General features: G+C 40.6%; 1 long non-coding RNA gene across 1 annotated transcript in view; it reads right to left on the bottom strand.

Annotated features, from left to right (window-relative positions):
- Window positions 1-6,567: 6,567 nt before the first annotated feature.
- The window catches only part of LOC306990728, a 140,764-nt gene continuing 125,322 nt past the window's right edge, over window positions 6,568-22,009 (bottom strand). The window contains exons 3-4 of the long non-coding RNA XR_013795921.1: window positions 10,135-10,245; window positions 6,568-7,050 (exon numbers count right to left, since the gene is read on the bottom strand). This is a non-coding gene — a long non-coding RNA (uncharacterized lncRNA). The remainder of the gene's footprint in view (window positions 7,051-10,134; window positions 10,246-22,009) is intronic.

Genomic DNA, 22,009 nt, shown 5'->3' with positions numbered 1-22,009 from the left:
ATACACACAAATGTTGTCATGATTTACATACCCAGTTGTGTTGTTCCGAACTTGTATGACTTACTTTCTTCTGTGGAACACTAAAGAAGATGTTTTGAAGAATGTTGATAGCCTCAGAAAAAAACGGTTTAAAAAGATAATTGCAACTTTTTATCTCACAATTGCGAGTTTATATTGTGAGAAAAAGAGTCAGATTTGTGAGATGGAAAGTCACAATTACCTTTTTTATAGTTTATTCTGTGGCGGAAAAAAGCTTCCATAAGGTTCCCTTTGACTTCCATTGTATGGACAGAATTTCGTAAAAATTTCCAATCGTGCGGATTCCTGTTGAAATTACTGGTTTCACACACACACACACACACACACACACACACACACACACACACACACACACACACACACACACACACACACACACACACACACACACACACACACACACACACACACACACACACACACACACACACACACACACACACACACACACACACGCACTTTCATTATAAAGATAATAATGGATGACTAAAAGACAGAATTTTCATTTTTAAGTATTTACATTTTTAACTAATTTTTTATTTTATTTTTGATAAAAATGTATTTACTTTGTTTTTAAGAAAACTAAAACAGTGGCGAAAACTCTACGTTCTTCCTTTATAATAAAATGGGATATAATTGTGGATATAATGATAATAATAATAAGCTGATCTTTCCATACAACTAAACTGCATAGTGACCAGTGACCACTGGCAATCAAGTTCAATAGGATTTTTTTTATTATTATTAAAAAAACGAAGCGGTACATGACACTAGCCTCTCAGTGGGACCTCAACACTGTTTTTGAACGTGAGGCCTGCGGGATACATGATTGATGGCAGTAATGAGACTCCCGTTCATGTGCTTATTGGTATAAATAACATCCCCAAATCAGACAGAGAGGCACCATGAAAGAGATGCGCCTCTGATAGCCATCACATCTCTGGACCTACACAACATCATTTACACACTACCTGCTCTCAGACTCCATAGCACATGGAAATTGCCGAAATTGGATCGTGTCTTCAGCTTTTAAAAGAGATTTGATTTTACAGTTGGACGTTTTCTGCCTCCCAACCTTCCAGTTTCTCTCTCTTTCTCCGTCTCTCGCTTTGGAGCAGTTTGTTGTGAAATAGTGGGACCCCAGTCTCCTGTCCTAGGGCTCATCCGTTAGCTCAGTTTAATGTAGTTATGAAGGGGGGGTTGAGCTTCCTGTCTTGGCCGAACAGACCTGGTTAAATGAGGTTTTTGGTTGCCTGGGGGAGCAAAGTGTAATGGACCTTATTAACTCTCTCTTCTCTCTCTGTATATATGTGCGTGTGAGCGCAGAGGAAGAGATATGGAGGTTAAGGGTACGGCCCAGGAGAGTGACGTGTATTTGCTGTGAAAGAGCGCCGTGTGGTGTGCCACAATACTGTTATTTATATTACCACCATGTTATATTGCAGTATGGACAGTTTTAGGAGAACATTATGCGATATTTAACTAAATATTTTTCGGAGTGTCTATTTATATAGCCCGCCTTGTTGGCAGAGGCTACACTTACTCCGCCCACTGACGTCTGGTTGGGCCAGACCAAATTACGGAAGACACTAGATTGTCAACAGTGTAGGGCGTAACGTGGCAGAAAGTTTTACCGCTAATCGACACGAGTTTGAATCTGCCTTTTGCCGAACTCGCTCGACTCCCTTTTCCCATCACATATCGGATCGGAAAGGTATTTATTTTTAATTAAAACAAAAAAAATATTAGAAAAGTGTAAATAAAGTATAACGTGTGTTTAATAATAAACTGTTTATCGATTAGGGTTATGGGTAGTTGTAGGGAGGGCTTTATTGTCCCAATAAGGCATCCATTTAATCATTTTAATAGATATAATAATATACACTCTACATTATTATTGCATACGGTTTAATGTACAACAACACTGAGGTACAAATAGTATCTGCTACTATTTATAAGAATAAATAGCATCTATTCTACTATTCTAGCATCATCATACTATTTACACTTTATTGCAAAGAAAATAGGCCTACTGCTATTTTTACATAGTGTACATAAAATATTGTAATACACAGAATACACAGAACGTTCTGAAACGCAATCATCAAACGCGAAATGCAAGTAACTTTGTGGGCGTATCTCGCAAAATCTAACGCAAATCTAAAATGTGTTGGTCTGAAGTCGCTTCATTACTCATAGGTAATATGAGTTTGGGCGTAATGTGAAATAAACCAATCAGAGCGTCATCTCACATTCCCTTTAAGGGCAGACGCGCTTGCTCCATGGCGGATTGCTATTATAACAGTGGATTTGCCAGCGCACGCAACTTACATGATGGTAACGGTGATTTCGCAGTCTTCCTGTTTCCTGGTTCTTGACAGATAACACACTTTGTCAGATGTCCTTATATACTGATGTGTCTTGCCACTAATGATCAAACAGGTTTGATCCGTCGTCATTACTACAATTAGCCTGAATAATTTGGGTAAATGTGTAAGCTAGATTTACGCCTATTTCTTCACATCTTCATGGACACCACAGTGATCTCCCTCGTGTGGTAATATTTTTTTATGGTTTCCAAAAATGGGAACTGCTGCGTCTGTGTAGATGAGAAAGTGTATATGCGTTGTGCACACGCTACATTATGGCCAAGCATGCGCCCTTAAAATAGCATCTGAATAACGCGCCACTGACTTTAGACTAGGCTTTCCTGGTCAGTGACGGAATTGTTTTCTCAAACTGCAAAATAGCAGCAGGGAACGTTTACGCCGGAACACGCCTCCTCTTTTCGCTGAACCGCCCCTGGTCAAAAGTGGTAAAATGTTTCATATGTATATTTGGTCCCACTTTATATTAAGTGGCTTTAAGTACAATGTACTTATTGTGTTCATGTTTTATTGTAAAACACTTTTGCTGCTATTGCGGTGTGACACGGGTAAGGTTTGGGACAGGTGTGCTGGTATGGGTTAAGTTTAAGGGTGGGTTAAGGTGTAAGGGAAGGGTCAACAGTGTAATTACAAATGTAATTACATACATTAATTACAGCTGTAATTACATGCAGGTATTTCAAAAATATAAGTAAGTACAATGTAAAAACATGTATGTACACAATAAGTCCATTGTATCAAATTGTAAATTTCAATGTAAGTACATAATACTTAAAGCCACTTAATATAAAGTGGGACCGTATATTTTATAGCACATCTACATACAAAGCATTTTTACCATCATTGTGGGAAACACTGACATCATAAAGACAACAAATGTTTTAAAGGATAATTCCGGTATTTAACACCTTGAGTCTATATTGTAGTTTGTTTTGGATGAACAAGAGTGGTGGACAACATTTTTTTGACAATGGTTCCTCTCTCGAGTTTTTGACTATAATAGAATTGGCCATGGACCCATTTAACATTGGAGTCAATGGGCATGTCCGAAAATGTCATTAAAACAGCCAATGATGTTCGTTTACAAAACTGTTAAACTCACCGAGTGGTTAGTGGTGTTCGTTGATGATTATAAACAATATATCGTCGCAATATATGATTCCAATCCGTTTATTTTGCTATAGTGGAACTATTTTTTCAGACACTTCACAACCGTGTAACTTCCGCTCAATATTTGAATCTGAAGCGTTAGCACACTCCCGACCACTTGATGGCGATAACCGATGTTTATGTCTCGCGGGACATTCACGGTCACAGTCGAGTTCAACTTCATATTACAAGTAACAATTAATGAAGGTTTTGTTTGTTTATTTCGCTTACTCTCCCGGAGCACAGTTGCTCTGCTCCCTAGCCTTATGAGAAACGGAAGCGAGCAAAAAGACTACATCGACCAAATGTAAACAGCCCCCTTTCCGTTTCCGGTAGCGCATTTATATTAACGAGCACTCAGTCCTTCAACAGAATTCACTGGGATTTTACAAAATGACGAATAAAACACGACAGAAACTGTATTTCGCAACACTTTTTGTTTCTGGAACATCAACTAACATCACTAATCACTCGGTGAGTTGCACAGTTTTGAAAACTAATGTTAAAGGTTTTTTTAATGACATTTTCGGACATGCCCATTGACTCCAATGTTAAATGGGTCCATGGCCAATTCTTTTATAGTCAAAAACTCGAGAGAGGAACCATTGTCAAAAAAATGTTGTCCACCACTCTTGTTCATCCAAAACAAACTACAATATAGACTCAAGGTGTTAAATACCGGAATTATCCTTTAATGACCCCATCTATATACAAACTATATGATGACTTATGCTAAATGTAGTGTGTCTATCCACTGATATTGGCAGTGGTGTCTTGTAGCATACTGTGTTACAGAACAGTAAAGCATAAAACTACCACTGTAAAAACTGGACATTACACTTTTCTACTACAAGAGCAAAAAAAACTGTCGAGTAAGATACCACTAGCAGATGCTTTTGTCCAGAGAAACACCTGAGCTTAAGAGCCTTCAGGGTTACAATGGTTGCTTCATGACCCATTGGGAGGTTCAAACTTATACTTTTTTAGTTACAAGATCATTCTAGCCCACACAACCTTAGAAGCCAAAACGAATCTGAATGACCCTACATCCCAGCAAGCAATTTTGTGTTTAAAAAACGTCTAATAGCAGTCAAAAAACAGCGCTGACGTCCAGGCTAAAACAAAAATTTGGGATATCAGTGAAAATTTAATAGACGTCTAACCATAGCCCAAGAATACACAAGTCATCTAGAACATGAACATGTCAACGAAATGAAACCAAACACCTTGTAATCACTGTTGACTTTGCTTACATGATGGAATATCATACATCTCGCAAGTTATTTTGGCAAAAACTAATGTAACCAAATTCAAAGTTATTTTGTCTAGAAGTGGGTAACTCATAGCCACACTATCTTGGGTCTATAGTTAACCTAGACGGTGAAATGACGGCTATTGCTTGCTGGGATACAGACATTTTAGTGACCCATGCTAAGCAAAGAGGCTGTCGGACACACATAAAAGCACAAACACACACGCGTACACACGGCGCCTGCCTACCGCACCCTTTCCCATGGGTGTGTGTTGTATGGGTGGGGTGTTTGGCTCAAGGGGAATGAGATGACCCAAGTTACAGGTCATCCTGTGTGGTGTGTGAGTTTACTTAGCTATACGTTTGTCCCCAGAAGTGAAGCTAAATCTAACAAAACATCCCACCGGAGTCACCCTCAACTGGAAAATAAAATCATAAATAAATATCATCATTGGAAAAAAACATGCCTCTACCTACATTTTTGCAAAACCACAATAAACTTACCTGTAAATACTGTACAATTCACTGCAGTTTCCAGTTGAAATGATCGCTAGAGGCAGTAAAACATCAACAACTTTCATGTGTTCACACAAATTATGATAATAGGGGAAGATCATTGACATATTTGCAAGTGTTTTTTTTTTATACAATACTTATGTCCTCAAAACATTTTACGATAGGGCATGATTTGTAAACTAATAGATTTCAATGTTTGCATCACATAATCAGCTCCATATGTAGGCCTACGTCTTTTCTGGCGTAGTAAACTTGCCCGATAGCTCATCTGGTACAGGCAGGAGTCCCGTAAAAATACAAGTCACGATAAAAGAGCTCAAAGACTTCTAAAAATTTAAATTTTGCTTCAGTAAATCTCATGCTTTTATCATGTTTTTATCTCACGCTTGTTTTTGTTTTCACTAATGGTTCGGTTTAGTGTTAGCTTAACCTTTTAGCGCCACTCACCGGATATTTCATTTCAGAACTACTGCATTAGTTTCGACAACGACGTAAAAATCGTTGCCAGTAACGTCCGTCTGTTTTGGATCAAATGAATGTGCTTTTAGTGCCATTACTGGACATTTGACTTTGAAAGCGACACAAAATTTGCAGAAAGGTCGCCACAGGCACGTTTTCCCAATGAGCCAACGTTGGTAACTAATGTTGTTTCTTGGTTCTAAAAATCCATAAAGTTTTCTTTTTAGCTTGATATAAAAGCAGTAGAAGTCTACGTAAAGCTTTGTGAATGGGAGTGTTTATGTGAATGTGTTTTTTAACCTCTTTGTCCATCAGTTGCACTTTCCTTCTCCATCTCTCTCTCTCTGGGGACACGGTTGTCGATCGCCTACCATTCTCTTGCACACCCCGGCTGTCCTGTAACCATGGTAACTGCCCAGATGTTGGACTCTGATTAGCCGAGACTGCCAAATAAAATCAGGGTGTTGATAAAGATCAGGAGGCGGGGTGAGGGGGGGGGTGATGGGTAGTTATAAAGGGACAGTGTGGCATACACACACACATATAGACACATACAAACATGCACACGTGTAAACACATAAATGACTGACGAGGATAAAAACAACCATCACATAACAGGTTTTACACAGTGCATTATGGGAAGACTCTCCCAGCAAACAAGCGCCTGACCAACTAAATCCATAGTAGGTCTTAATATACACTTGTGGCTATTTATATGTGCTGTTTTACACATTTGCTAAAAAAAAACTCTCTCCACAAACAAGTAAACAAACTAAAATGTATTTTCATTTTCCTCACAATGATGTGGCACAGCACGGATTACAAAAATAGCTGAGGTCTTTCATTCGCTTCCAAAGAAAACACTTCATTACTCCACCTGGCATCGTGATGATGTGGTGTTAGCGGCGGACTGCTGGGAATAAAGGTGCTCATTGTCCCAGGATCTCTCCAAGGTCGCCGAGGATGACAAATACACACATGTAGAGTCTCTCACTCACTCACACAAAAGCTGCCATGATGGAGCGAGCTTACATTTCTTCATGTGCAAAGTGCAGTGCTTCCATGCTGACTGATGTTCTTTCGTCAGCGAGAGCTGTGAAGTCCTAATTGCATAGCAGAGTAGGACCCAGAACAGATGTTTTTGCCCAAAAGACAACTAAATAGCTGTGTTTGGATGTGTTAGCTGTCCACAGCTTCTGAAATATGTAGCTGTTGAGAAGAAACGGTATGTCTAAAACCGTTAATTTTCTGAAAATAAAAATAAAAAATAAGAAATTAAAAACGGTCAGTAGACAGAGAGTAGGCGGACTTTGTGGCTGTTTGAACACAAGAGCGTTTACACTACGAAAGCAATCCGGTCAAATGTGTTTTTGACTACCTCTGGAAGTGGACGAAAGAGGACACGCTCAAAAAAAAATTAGACCCCGTTTACACAAAGCGGATATCGCGTAGGGAAGTTTTTCTATTACTTTCCCTTAACTGGGAAAGAACTGAGAACTGAAAAAGCTCCAAAAAAGACAAAAAGTTCAGTATAAATACAACACATTGTAAATAGTCAATAGTGATTGACATTTATTATACTTTTTGTCCAGTTTTAGGGAAACCAGCAGAAAATGGTGTGGTAAGATCCAAAATTAGCCTCTTGGTTAGGTTTAGGGGTTAGGCTTAGGAAAATGCATTGCTGGAATGTGATAATGTGCCAAATTAGGTTGGGCCATTTGATTTTTCCTCAATGTAAGTAAATGTTGTACATTTTGTAAAAAACAACCATATTGTATCTTATGAGTTATCCATCTGTTTAACTTGTAAATTATTACAAGTTCAACATGAGACTGGGTTGTTGCCTGGTCATCAACATCATCACTTAAATGACTGAAAATAACATTTGGAAAATGTTAAACTAGTCTTTTTGACAACTGGCTATTTTTTACTTGACAACCATGCTGTCATATTTTCATTTGAGGATTGTATGCTCTCACTTACAGCGTAGAACAAAATCGGCCATTATCTCAACTTAATGACTTTTGAATGTACCCGACTTTTCAGACTTTTTCCAGAATTTTCACTGGCGACAACGAGCATATTTTCAGGAATACTTTTTGAGAATTGCTTATTCTGGCTTAGAAAAAATCAGATCAAAATATAAATCTCTATATCAATATTTGAACTTATAGACATGTGCCCTAGACACTGCTAGACAACACAATATATATATTGCTTCAGTTGATCTACTACCGAAGGATGTAGAAAATTGTATCTGAAATCGTATCATCATTACATTTTGCCCTAAAGCCAGCGAATGGTAAAGCACTGTCACATAGTAACAGAATGATTTCCTGTAAAGTTGTTTTAAAATGATGTGTATCGTGAAAAGTGCTATACAAATAAATTTCACTTGACTTGATATCTCAGTGATATTTGTCAGGTGGTAGGGACATTTTAAGCGCGCTGTTTTAAAGTATTGGATTACAAATAATTTTGGTTGGAAAAAAAGCCAAAAGCCCAAATAATAATAAAAAAAGCGGACGGCACTGGTTCAAATCAGTCAGGCCATTCCTTTGTCCCTTTTATTTCCTTTATGTCACACACACACACACACACACACACACACACACACACACACACACACACACACACACTTTTTTTTTTGCAGAAGGAATTGTAAATGTGTCCGTGTTCAAATGATACCTAAATTATGATGATTACTAAAATATGTGCTGGGGAAAAAAGGCAAAGAACAAGTGTCTGCTACTCCTGCTACTCACTGGGACACTGGTAGTTAGCAAACTATAAATAGTGATGCATGTTAAAATTAGGAGTATTTATGTAGCCAAAAAAAGTAAAATAGTAACATTTGAAAATCCTTTTAATGCCTCCAGCAGCTTTTCAGATTATTATGGGGGAGAATTAGACATTAGTTCAATTACTGTAAGGTCCTGTGGGAAAAACTGTAATAAAATTAAAAATGACGTACTCGTGATTTCTGTTTTTACTCCGTTACACTATCGGTGTGTGGAGGTCGCAGTGGTGGCGCTACCTGATCTGTGTATATGCCTTTAATCAGACTGAGAGGAAGTGATCAGGCACTTCCGACCATGGACCGAAATCACATTAAAACATTAAAACATCTCTAACCTAAAGTACTGATAATGGAACTAAATAGGTAAAGGCCGTATAACTTCCCTTCTCTCCCAGAGAAAGAGGGAGGAGAGGGAAAGATAGAGATAAAGAGAGAGAGAGAGAGAGAGAGAGAGAGAGAGAGAGAGAGAGAGAGAGAGAGAGAGAGAGAGAGAGAGAGAGAGAGAGGCTGGAGGCAACACTGTAAGCCTCGCCTCTCCATTTTCTAATAAACTCCAGCAATCAGATCATTTGTGCTTTAAATGGGCAACTTGATGGCAGCAGTCTGCATTAGCCACTGGTGCTCTCACAATCTGATTAGACACAGACAGTGACAGTTTCCAGCCAAAGCAGTGGGTAACACAATGACAAACACGCACATACACAGGCACAAATGCACTGACAAACAAGGCCCTTGAGGCTCCCTCTCGTTGTCGTTCTCTCCTTCTCTCTTTCCCTCGATCTCTGAAGACCTATTTTTGCTAGTGTTTGTGGCACTAATTGAATTGCGTGAAGCAGATGTCATTATTGTTGAGCAGTCAAGCACTTGATGTTTCCAAGTTGTTAGACACTAATTTAAGCTTATTAGCAGCTTTACCAGGGAGCAAAGGTCGCCGTTATGTGTGTGTGTGTGTGTGTGTGTGTGCGCTGAAAAGTCTTTCCCTGAAAGGAAAAAGGATGAGAAATCTCTACAAGGACAGGAGCAATAGATAATGGCAAGCTTTAATAGCAGAAAGTAGCTCGAAGCTGAAATGTGTAATTTTAGCACGACTTGCGTCATCAAATGGAATTGTTGGGCCTGTTTACACCTGGCCACTTCATGCATTTTCTCTGATCAGGTAGCTATCCGATCGTCAAAAGACCAGGTGTAAATGCCCTATGAAGCACTTTCGAGATGGATTTAAATCCGATCACTCAAACCACTTCAGGAGGTGCACTGAGACAAAACTGGACACGTGTAAATGCATCTGGTTGTTGAAACAACAAACTTAAATTTTACTCCTCCCAATATGGTAAAAAGTAAACATGTGAAAGTTTGTTATAGGCTGTATGACATGTTATAGCTAGATATGACGCATCACACCTCTGCGCAGATGAGTAGCTGAGTATCTCTTCAGCAAGCCGATGTGCAAACTGCCACAAATGAAACTGAAACTTCGGCATCGCAGACGCTCAATACACAATCATTTAAGTAGTGAGACTAAATTATCTTACCAGTTCTGATGCTGCTCTCAAATTGCAGTCTTTGATGTTTCCCAAAACCATAGTTTCCATTCACAAACAGCATTGCGAACAGCTTGTGCGACTGGATCTACAGCTCTCGACCTGTGATTACAAGCATATTTTTTAGTATGACATGACATGGAGTTCAATAAATCATGCTCTTGAGCAAAACAAAGCAAGCTAACATGCAGTGCAACCTGTATATCTTTCATTCCATATATATGTGCAAATTTCATTCTACATCTTTTGAAAGCGCTTTTCGAAGTGTGCGCAGGTTTGAATGTGCTTCAGTTCTCTAGAGTATGATGTAAGAGGGAGCCACGATTTAATCAAACATCTGGATATAAAGCAAAACAACAGAGACCAAAAAAATATTGAAGTAGTTCTCAGATGTCATGTTTATTATTTACAGCAATAATCTGACATTAATTAGATCTCTAACTGATTAATTCGCACCACCACATGTGAAATCATACGGTATGTTGTGCCAAGTTTGATGCCAAATAACAAATGATGTTAAATCCTGTATTCATGCATCTTGACACACCGTATTTAAAGGTATGCGAGTATGAATGAAACAGAGGGGAAGATTTTTTAGCAAATAAATAATGCTTTATTTTTAGTCTGTTCCTCATTCAGTGCTATCTTGAAGACTCGAATAAGTCATATGAACGTCTAGATTACTAATGTAAGGATGATAATGTAGATTACTCCCTGAAGGAGGGAATGAGACGTTACATCAGACTGACGTCATGGGGTCTCGCCTGGGAGCCAAATCACCTCCAAGTGGTAACAAAATGAGCCAATGAACATTGGAAAGTGAGATTTGCATGCCGAGTCACACCCAGACGGACATACGGGTATATATAGGACTGGCATTACTCACTTCATTCATGTTTTGCTGAGGAGCTGAGACAGGATCCAGGCCATTCAACGGTGGATCAGTGCTGTGGCAGGGGGGACGTAACGTCTCCGTTCCTTCCTACAGGGAACGGGGGTTAGATTAGTAACCTAGACAGACGGACGTCATGGGGTCCCTATGGAAAGCACCATAGCCACTGAACTCTGTTACAAGTGTTGGAGATACAGATGTTGGCAAGCTATGACGTGCCCTTTTGGCAACTGCTCTCACAATGTCTTAACCTACCCAGCGCCCCATGAATTACGAGGAGGTAGTCCTCCATACCGAACGGGTTGGAAGGGACAAGGTTTACTCTGGGGATGGTCGAAGCTGCTGTTCCTACGCCAGGGCAGAATGCTTCGGAACTCAATTCCCATCGTTTCTCTGGCATGACCATAACGCTCGGGAAGCGTTCCCGATCCCAAAGGAGGGGAACGCAACAGAGACCTCACCCTGCTGAAGAGAGGTAACGTGTGGAGGTTACACATATGGACTGACCCGTGGGGCAGTGCTACATATGGAAGATCTCCGCAGTAGGTCCTACCTAGCCAGGGAGGAGCTGCTACCGGTGCAGAGATCAGGCAGAGCAGAACCGCCCAGGGAAAGACACTGGTTTACCGTGAGGGAAACTGTATCGCGGACAATACACATATCGGATTACCGAACAGGGAATCACATCATATGGGCATCTAGCCTCAAAACAAGGGCTGACCGGCCGGGCATACACGAGAATACTGGGCCTGGTGTCAGACGCCTCCGCTGTGCCTGACTGCCGAAGGATGCTGGAGGAACTCAACTCAGGGTTCACCAAGTGGGGAACTCACCTGAAGAGCAAGTAGGCGCTCGTATCCCCCTGTTAGAGGGGGGACACAGCAAGCAAGACACAGAGCCAGTCTTCCCACACATTACCGCCAGGGAGGGGCTGTCATGAGATGCATCAGTTCTGGGAAACCAGGTTCGATTGGGCCAGTACGGCAAAACTAACAAGACGTTTTTTGTCCACCCTGACCTTGCACAGTGTCTGTGCGAGAAGGATCACTGGGGAAAATGCATAATTGCATACAAAAAAAAAAAAACTGGTAGTGGCCAGACTCCCGGGAGGCAAACAGGTCTACCTGGGAATAGAGTCTCCATTCTCCCGGGAACATGAGCTGTTGTAAGAGAGCATTGGCCGCACGATTGAGCTCATCCAAATATATAAATCGCACGCAGCGATTTGAGCCGCTGCTTACTCCAGAGGAGGAGATGGCGGGCAAGTTGCGACATGCAACGGGAGCGTAGACCACCTTGACAGTTGATGTACGCTACGATCGATGTGTTGTCCGTCCGGACTAGTACATGCCTGCCATGCAGCAGCAGTTGGAACTGGCACAGGGCAAGGAGTACTGCTAGCAACTTGAGGCAGTTGATATGCCACTGTAGTCAAGGTCCTGTCCAGGAGCCCAAGGCAGCATGCCCATTGCATATGGCACCCCAGCAGGTGGTGGAGGCATCGGTTGTGACAAAAACATGCCTGGACACTTGTTCTAGGGGCACTCGGGCACTTTAAAAGGCAAGGTCCAACCACGGGCTGAATGTTTGGCGACAGCTCGGTGTGATGGTGATGATGCAGATGCTATATTCCCCATGAGCCTCTGAAATTGCTTTAGTGGAATTGCTGTCTTCAGCCTGAACGTATTCAAGCAGTTCAGTTGAGGATGCGAATGCCCACCTCCCTGAATGGGGCAAGGGCAGCTTACACGACTTTGGTAAAGACACAAGGAGACAGGGACAGCCCAAAGTGAAGGACCTTGTACTGATGTACAAAGAAACGGTCTGTTTCAAGGTAAATTCGAGACATGGAAGTACGCGTCCTTCAGGTTGATCGCTACAAACCAATCCTGGGAGCGAACGCATGTAAGGATGCATTTCTGCATTAGCATCTTGAATGGGAGCTTGTGAAGCTTGTTCAAGACAAGCAGATACAGGATTGGCCATAGCCCCCCGCTCTTCTTTGGTACTATGAAGTACGGACTGTAAAATCCTGACATCATCTGGGCCGGAGGGACAGTCTCTATTGCGTCCTTTGCAATCTCTTTGCACAGGACAGGGGTGTCTTTGCCTGGCAAAGAGGTAAACGGGTCACTGCTGAACCTGGGGGGATGCCTGGCGAATTGAATCGCATAGCCGAGTCTGATTGTCCAAATGAGCTAGCGGGATGGGAAGCGCTAAACAGGTCCCAACCTGTAGAGAAGAGGCGGTGAGTGTGGTGCACTTACCTGGCTCCATGGGTCCCATGAGGGACTGGTCAGGCGTGAGGAGGTGATGTGTCCTCGAAACACGGACCCCCTGCCCGTGGCTCCCTCCATCTCTGGTCCATCAATCTCAGGGCCGCTTTGATATGCGCTTCAAAGGTTTAGCGGTGTGGACAGGCTGCGTCGCCTTCCTGCTGGTGGCTCAGGGTGGACGGGATACTTCTGGGCTTCCCGGAGCTGGTGCAGTCGCAGGGGGACGTCCTCGACGATGAGCAGGCTGGAGGCCAGCCAACGACGGCTTGGTGGCAGTGTCATGACGGGGCACGATGTGGTTTAGGCCTCCGTCTGCTTCTGGACTGCCGAGAACTGCTGGGCAAAGTCATCGACAGTGTTGCTGAAAGCCAGCCTAGGAGATACTGTTGAGAAAGCTAACTTTGACGGTGTCCAGCCAGGTCCAGGGTTCCACTCGAGCCAGATGCCCGCGGCAGCCCGGGAAAGCATGGCAGTGAACTCTGAATCCGAAGCAGCTCAGTTTCCTTATCCTCTCCAGAGGACAAAAGCCCACTCCCTGATGCAGCGATCGAAACTTCTGTCTGCTCTTTGTGCTTCTATACATGTACTCTTTCTCTTAAAAGGCGAATGGAATGAGCGATCGCTGTATAACCGCTAGGCTTCAAAGCAAAATATGAATGAAGTGAGTAATGCAGGTCCTATATATACCCGTATGTCTGTGTGGTTGTGACTTGGCATGCAAATCTCACCAGCCAATGTTCATTGGCTCGTTTTGTTACCACTTGGAGGTGATTGGGCTCCCGGGCAGAGAGCCCATGACGTCAGTCCGACGGAACGTAGAACATGACCGACTGAATGGGAACCACATTTATGGTACTTAAAGCATAATACCATTCAAAAGTTTGGGGTGGATACGATTTTTTTTTATCTTTTTGAAGTATGACAAAGGCGGCATTTATTTTAATTAAAAATACAGTAAAAACTGTGAAATATTGTGATACTTTATTACTATTTAAAATAGTTTTTATTTTATTTGAATATATTATAAAATGTAATTCATTCCTGTATTCGAAGCTCAATTTTCAGCATCATTACTCCAGTCTTCAGTGTCACATGATCCTTCAGAAATCATTCTAATATGCTAAATATCTGCTCAAGAAACAGTTTTGAATATTGTCGGGATAACAATATTAATATTGACCCATATTAATATTGTCGAGTTTTTATTTTATTTGAATATATTATAAAATGTAATTCATTCCTGTATTCGAAGCTCAATTTTCAGCATCATTACTCCAGTCTTCAGTGTCACATGATCTTTCAGAAATCATTCTAATATGCTAAATATCTGCTCAAGAAACAGTTTTTAATATTGTCAGGGTTGAAAACTGTAGTGCTGCTTAATAATTGTATGGAATAGATTTCTCTTTCAGGAATCTTCGCTGAATAGAAAGTTCAAAAGAACAGCATTTATTTGGACAGTGTAAAAGTCTTTACTGCCACTTGTTATCAATTTAATGCACAATCCCCAAAAATTTAAACAGATTTTTTGTAATTTTTGGAGCTTGACCTCCTGGTGATTCTGAAAGTGTGATCACTGGTCAGCGCGTACATTCTGAAGAAACTTCTCCTGTTGTCTTCCACACAAGTGAGAAAATCCTAGGTTTGGAACAACAAGCAGGTCAATAAATGATGACAGAATTTTTCTATCCCTATTACTGCACAGCTTTAAATGTGTCTATGCCACTCTTCCCCCATCACTATGCCTCCATCTCCATCCCACTATCTCTCAGTTTATTAATCAAGGTCAGATGATACCACACCTCACTGAGAGAGCAACAGTAAAATGATCGTCCCTGCATAAACACCTGTTGTTACACTGACGAAGCCCATTAGCGCTGCGGGGCTAATGTCGCGGAAATGCCGCCTTCTGAAAGCAACCTCTGCTTCTTATCAGACAGAAACAGGAGGAGCCCGGCTGTGCTCAGCACATTCAAATGGCCCATCAAATCTAATCAGAGCACCTGTAAAAGCCTGCAAAAACACAGAAAGAGAGCGCAGTGTCTCCAGTTACCCAGCAGCTCTCGCACAGAAAACCACCACTATACTGTGGGGCAATAAGATAGGCCATTCAGATACTGTAAAGCAGGAGGGGGCACAACAGCATCATGTTTTTCTGTGGCTGTGAGCCTGACTATTAGGGAAACCAGATTAAACTTCAGAGAAGACACCATTAAATGGCTCAACGAGCACAGTTTTCTTTTCCTGTGTTGATGTACTTCCTTTTGAAACAGGAAGCTTGGGTGGGAATTAATACAGAGCTTTTATTTTTTAATTAATACTTTTGCTCTGTTTTCGCGTAAGAGAAAGACTGTAGATTGTGAATGTTCATATATGTGGCATTAAGTTTTTTTGTGTGTGGCTAGATCATTTAATCAATGTAAAAATACATTGATAATAACTATACGTTCATATGCTGACTTAAATACATAATTTTTTTAAATATTTTTTTATTTATGAAATAAAATTCACTGTGATTGGTTCACTATGATTTTTGGTGCAAAGTCAGTAATATCAGGCTGATACCAACTGTCTTGATATCACAATGAAGAAAAAAATACAATTTGTTTTATTATCTCTTATATCGAAACATGAGTGAAGAAATTTTGTTAAAATATTACAAATAACTTTATTCCACCAACTTAAGTCATGTGGTGCGACCACCATGCAGAAACGTATGGGGGGAAAAACATGTAAACTGTAAAAAAAAAAAGAATATATTTTTTCACAGATATCATGATACTTTTGTAGACGCTCATGGCTGTTTTGGCTGTTGACTAAAGTAATTATATGAATAACAGTATTTCCAAAAGATCAAAATAATCAAAATTTATCAAAATAAAACATTTTGTTATAAATTGTAGTTTCAGTATGCCTACTCTCGCGCTGATTGGGAAGATTATCTGAACGTGCTCCTCCAGAACTTTGTTAATAAAACATCATAAGTGACTGATTTACGTCAGTGGCTAAAAGAAAATCAACCGTGAAAGCACATGCTGTAGAGAAAGAGATCTTACAACTCTTCAATGGAAATACAGTTGTTGTTTGGCCATTTGAACAACAAATGATACCAGAAGGACACTCATGACACTTATTTTAAAGTGATAGTTCATCCAAAAATGAAAATTCTGTCAACATTTATTTAACCATATGTTGTCCCAAACCTGTATGACTTACTTTCTTCTGTGGAACACAAATGAAGACATTCTGAAGAATGTTTTTGAAGAGTTGTTTTTGTCCACATTGGACCCCTTTGACTTTCTTTTTATGGACAACAAAAACAAACACAGACATTTTATGGAAAATATTTTCTTTTGTGTTTCACAGAAGAAAGAAATGCGACGTCTGGTCACCCTAGTGTATAAAGGCTGTTTTTTTTTTGCATGTCTGCATCCAGGCAGATTCATTTCTTTGAGCGCTTTGTGACTTGCGGTTAATTTTTTTCATGCCTTCTTTTTGCTGCAGTCCACACAAGCCTTTAACATTTCACACTTCACGTCTATGCGCCTTATATAAGAAGGAATATCTGAGTTTTATGATCTTCTGAATCGCACTAGGCCCATTAGCATACGTCAGAGCCGCGGCTGCCCGAGTCTTATTAATCTGTGTGGAGAGAGAAATGGAAGAAAGAAAGGATAGGAGGACGGATCAACGCATACGAGATTAGCACCGACTCCAAAGATATTTTGTTGTGGAGATCATATAGATGAACACACACACAAACGCACATTTGAATACACAACATCTCAGTCATCTCTTCACCTCAGCATGAGTGTGTATGCCTCTGCACGTGTATGTATGTGCATATGCGTGTGTGTTGCGCTGAACTTATCATTGCAGCGATGAGATGTGAGGATGTGTGTATGTGTTAAGCCTCAGGGTGATTATTCTGTCAGGAGTGTTTCTCTGCTGCAGCCCATCCTGCCAGGAAGCAACTCTAAATCCACACTGATCGGTCCAAAGTCAAGATTTCACCATTCAACATATTCCCATCTCTTACCACACAGATCCAACGACAGACGGCGAGATCTCGCTTTACTCGTCACACACACACACACACACACACACACACACACACACACACACGCACGCACGCACACGCACACACACACACACACACACACACACACACACACACGCACACACACACGCACACACACACACACGCGCACACACACACACACACTAAGCCTCCTCTACATGCTGCTGTGGGATAAGACTGCATGCCTTGTCATGCCCGATCACTGTGATTCTACAACCCAGCATAAAACCGGCACTGCCAACTGTTAAGTGTGTGTATGAGTTTTTGTGCATATGTGTGTGTGTAACTTGTGTCTATGCAAGAAAAAAGTGGTCTGGCAGTGTTTCCGCCAACGTACCACTTCTAGTCAATATGTGCTTCCTTAAAGCACAATTTTATGTTAAATATAGTGGACTGCAATGATGTCTCTCAATGATGCCAATTCCACCCAAAGGAAATTCAGAGCACATCTCGTTCTCTTTCTCTGTCCCAATCAGAGTAATCTGTAATATGACTACACATGTAATAAAAATGCAACATATTATAATCATTTATAATATCACAGTGATGCATTAAGTGCATCAAATAGACCAAAAATGACAGTAAAGTCATTTATAATGTTACAAAAGATTTCTATTTCAAATAAACGCTGTTCTTTTGAACTTTCTATTCATCAAAGAATCCTGAAAACAAAAGTCCCATTGTGTCCACAAAAATATTAACTAGCACAACTGGTTTCAACATTGATAATAACAAGAAATGTTTCTTGAGCAGAAAATCAGCATATTATAATTATTTCTGAAGGATCATGTGGAAGAAAACATGAAAACAATGTTTTAAATTGTAATACTAATTCATAATCTTCAATCTATCAAATAAATGCAGCCTTGGTGATCATAAGAGACTTATTTTAAAAAAAGTATCTTACCAATCCCAAACTTTTGAACAGTAGTGTGTGTGTGTGTGTGTGTGTGTGTGTGTGTGTGTGTGTGTGTGTGTGTGTGTGTGTATAAATAATGATATAATGTTCATTTAAGATGACCTATTATACAGTGTCTTTGTTACATGTACTTTTTATAGTAACAACAGTAAGTTATTCATAATTGCATGCAACTAACCCTAAACCAAGCCCTTATCTTAACCCTGTAGTAAGTACATGTAACTCATTTATTACTCTGTATTTCCTGTAAATGTATAATCACACTGTTACAAGGGCACCTTAAAGTGTAACAAGCTACTCTTTTAAACATTTGCTATCATTTTGTGTTATGAAAAAATTGCAACATCTTGTACATCTTATACAGTTGTTATCAGACTTTGTCAGTCACCTTTGTCAGGGTTCATTTCACAGATACACCTGCGTGTCTACCTTATCTGTGTTTTCAGAAGAACAGTGAGTGCCCAGATACATCATACCTATATCTGATCTAAGGAGCTCCACTGATGACTGTTGTGATCCCTAATAAAAGAAACCGAGGGGATGTGTTTATGTAAGTGTGTACGAAGTTTATGAAATTGTGGCATGTGTGGGTCTGCCTGAGTTCCACAGTAAAGGCAACATCCTCTCTGTCATAATGTTTTTCTAAGAAAGGAATCCCCAATCACCTTCAGCTAACAAATATATAAGCTATAGTTAGTTCACCCACATATTACTCATAAATTCTCAATATCTCATCACCTACTCATCTTCATGTTGTTCCAATTGCGTAATAAAAAAAAAATTCTTCCATGAAACAGCAGTAGATATTTTGAAAATGTCTTATGAAAGTCAGTGTGTTGTTTTGGACCCCATTGACTTTCAACGTACGGACAAAGACCATTGAAATATTCTTCAAAATATCGTATTCTCTGCTCTGTTATGTAAACGATGACAGAATTTTAAAAAAATGGTCGAACTATGCCTTTAAAATAATAATTAGGTCATGCGTTTTAGGATACTTTTGAAGAGAAAACCATAAAGAGAGTGAGCGGGAGAGAAACAGAGAGAGAGAGGGATGACCTATACTCCCGAGACCCAGCTGTACTACGACATCCCACATCTCAGAATTCCTTATTTTAAGAGACTCCGACTTCTTTTCCTGTTTTGGTTTGATGTTTCTGCCCAGTATATCACCTAGTCCACCTCCCAACATAAAACGTTTTGAGTTTTATGGCTTGGAAGAAGACTTAAAAGCAATCACCCGTAAATCTCTATGAGTAATAAAGAGCTAGAATTAAATTTCTGTCTGCTTTGCTTGTTGTCTTTTCTTGTCAGTCGTTTAAACATCTTTCAGGTGGTTTTTCATAACCTGAGAGGAAATGATTATTAGAAACTTGAATACGGAATCTGGTGCGAACGCCTGCTTAACAGGCCTACATAATACGGTTTATCAGACACAGGGAAATAAAAAAACAACTCGCACAAGGTTCCCCTTCTCGTGTACCTGGAAAAGTGCGCTGGCACGTGGCCCGACCGCATTCCTGCAGGGTCCGATCGTGAATCTCCCTGAGGAATCTGAACGGTTGAACCCTCTGAGACGACCTGCAGCCAACTCCTTGTAGACCCTCGTAAAGACAGGCCTGGGTGGTCAGGTCTCTCTCTCATCTCTCCACCGCCCTCTCACCTCTATCCATCACCTACAGGGGAGTGCAACATTAGACCTAAATCCATCAGCCGGTGTGGAGCCAGTATTGGGCCAGTCTGGACCAGCCAAGGCCCTTCAGGGGCCAAAATCTTACCTACAAGAAACCACCACAAGACATCTAAATGAACCAATACAGGAGACATCATTAAAGCAAAGAGGGTTCAGCTGGTTAGCATGGGTCAGTTAGCCCCTACTGGTAGATACTGTAACTTCACCATTCTGGAGTCAAAATAGCATGCTTGATGACAGCCATTGAAAAGTAGCTATTTATTCTGAGAAAATGATATCGAGTGACCTGACAGGTCACAATAAAAGGTATCTTTTTCATGTTTAGAGGTTTTGTCCTAACCAACCTAGTCTCAGCCCCAGACGTCACGACCCGCTGGCTGAACGTTTGATGCATATGGCACACTTAACTGGAAACGCTTCAGGATTTTCGAAGTTATCATCTGATTGGTTGAATTCTACATGATGCCCGGGAGACGTGTGTGTTGCGTTCTTTAACGATCCGCCTGGAAACAAAGATGCCGTGATGCCAAACCCTCTTATGGAAGAAGAACTTTGTGGTGTTTAGAACTATGACAACGAGTGCTTATCCAACTAAACGCTGAATTTTCAAAAGTATGTGAAGTGTGTAAAGTTTTTTACACACTGGTCTGTTATTGTAGGGACATCAATGTTACATTTTCACGCCCCTAAATATGACGTGGGACAAAACTGTGATTGGTTGCTTTACATGTTAGTCAGACAGCGTCGGGCGGTCCTTGGCCAATGAAAGCTGCCATTGAATTTTTGTGGTGCTATTAGCCAATCACAGATATCAAGATCTCATTCAGCTCAGGTGATTGGCTCTAAAGCATTTGTGCCCAGAACTGAGTGCCAATGAGCAAACATGGCACATTTCAAATCACTAACTACCCTTGAGATGAACAGGAATGCAAACAAATTTCTCCAGGTATCATAAACCTCGTTGCTACAGCTATTTAAAAAAAAAAAAAACTCATTACATGTCTATTAATGTCAAATACTATATGTCATCAATCTTTGACCTTTAATATAGCCTAATGACTACAACATCAAACAATCCTTTTTATATGTCCATTATGTAACTTTTTAATAAAAGATACAAAACACAGAATTACAAAATCAAGGAGTAAATATATAAATAAATAATAGTGGCAACATATAAAAACAGGAATTTAAGACTAATGGCCCAAATATAAATCTCATAATATCCTTTAGCAAAGGATTCAATTTCAACCAGTGGGTCCTACATTCCTGTCAGAATAGTTAAGATAATCCCTCCCTCTCTCTCTCTCTTCTGAGAAAATGAGCCCCATCTGACAGACGGATTCATGAACTACCGTGTGTAAAATAACTGTCACCAACCCTATAAAAAAATGGACCATTGATTTTCAGATAAAGCAGATCTGCCAGCTGGACACCGTACCGAGAATTTGCCTGGCCCTGCATTCATGGAAAACAGTCCAGCTCTTCTAACCGAAAAACCACTCCGGCTCTTTGTCAGCATGCGATGTTGAACACAGTTGATGAAATGTGCTTCCTTTTCGGCCACACTACCTCTTTTCTGCCACACTACCTCTTTTCTGCCTCACTACCTCTTTTTGAACACTTAGAGGTGACAGCGAGGCTTCTGTCTAGCACGCTGACTGTGCCGAATTCCATCAAGGCGAGAGCAGAAGGGGAGATCAGGGGCGATTGGAACAAACCTCATTTCTTTAAAACACAAAAAACTTTGATTATTCAACACATGGGGCCCTATTTTAACGATCTGAAACGCAAGTATCAAACGCGAAACGCAAGTAACTATTTTTTCACATCTTCATGGACACCACAATGATTTCCTTCGTTTGGTCATATTTTTCCTTGTAATTATGTATGGTTTGCAAAAATATGAACTGCTGCGTTTGTGTAGATGAGAGAAGCAAAGTGTGTGTGTGTTGTGCACACGCTACATTATGGCCAAGCATGTGCCCTTAAAATAGCATCTGAA

Source organism: Phoxinus phoxinus, assembly GCF_949152265.1.
Source record: "Phoxinus phoxinus genome assembly, chromosome: 22".
NCBI lineage: Eukaryota > Metazoa > Chordata > Actinopteri > Cypriniformes > Leuciscidae > Phoxinus > Phoxinus phoxinus.
Note: the sequence above shows the minus strand (reverse complement) of the source record. Positions and strands in the feature narration are given on the sequence as shown.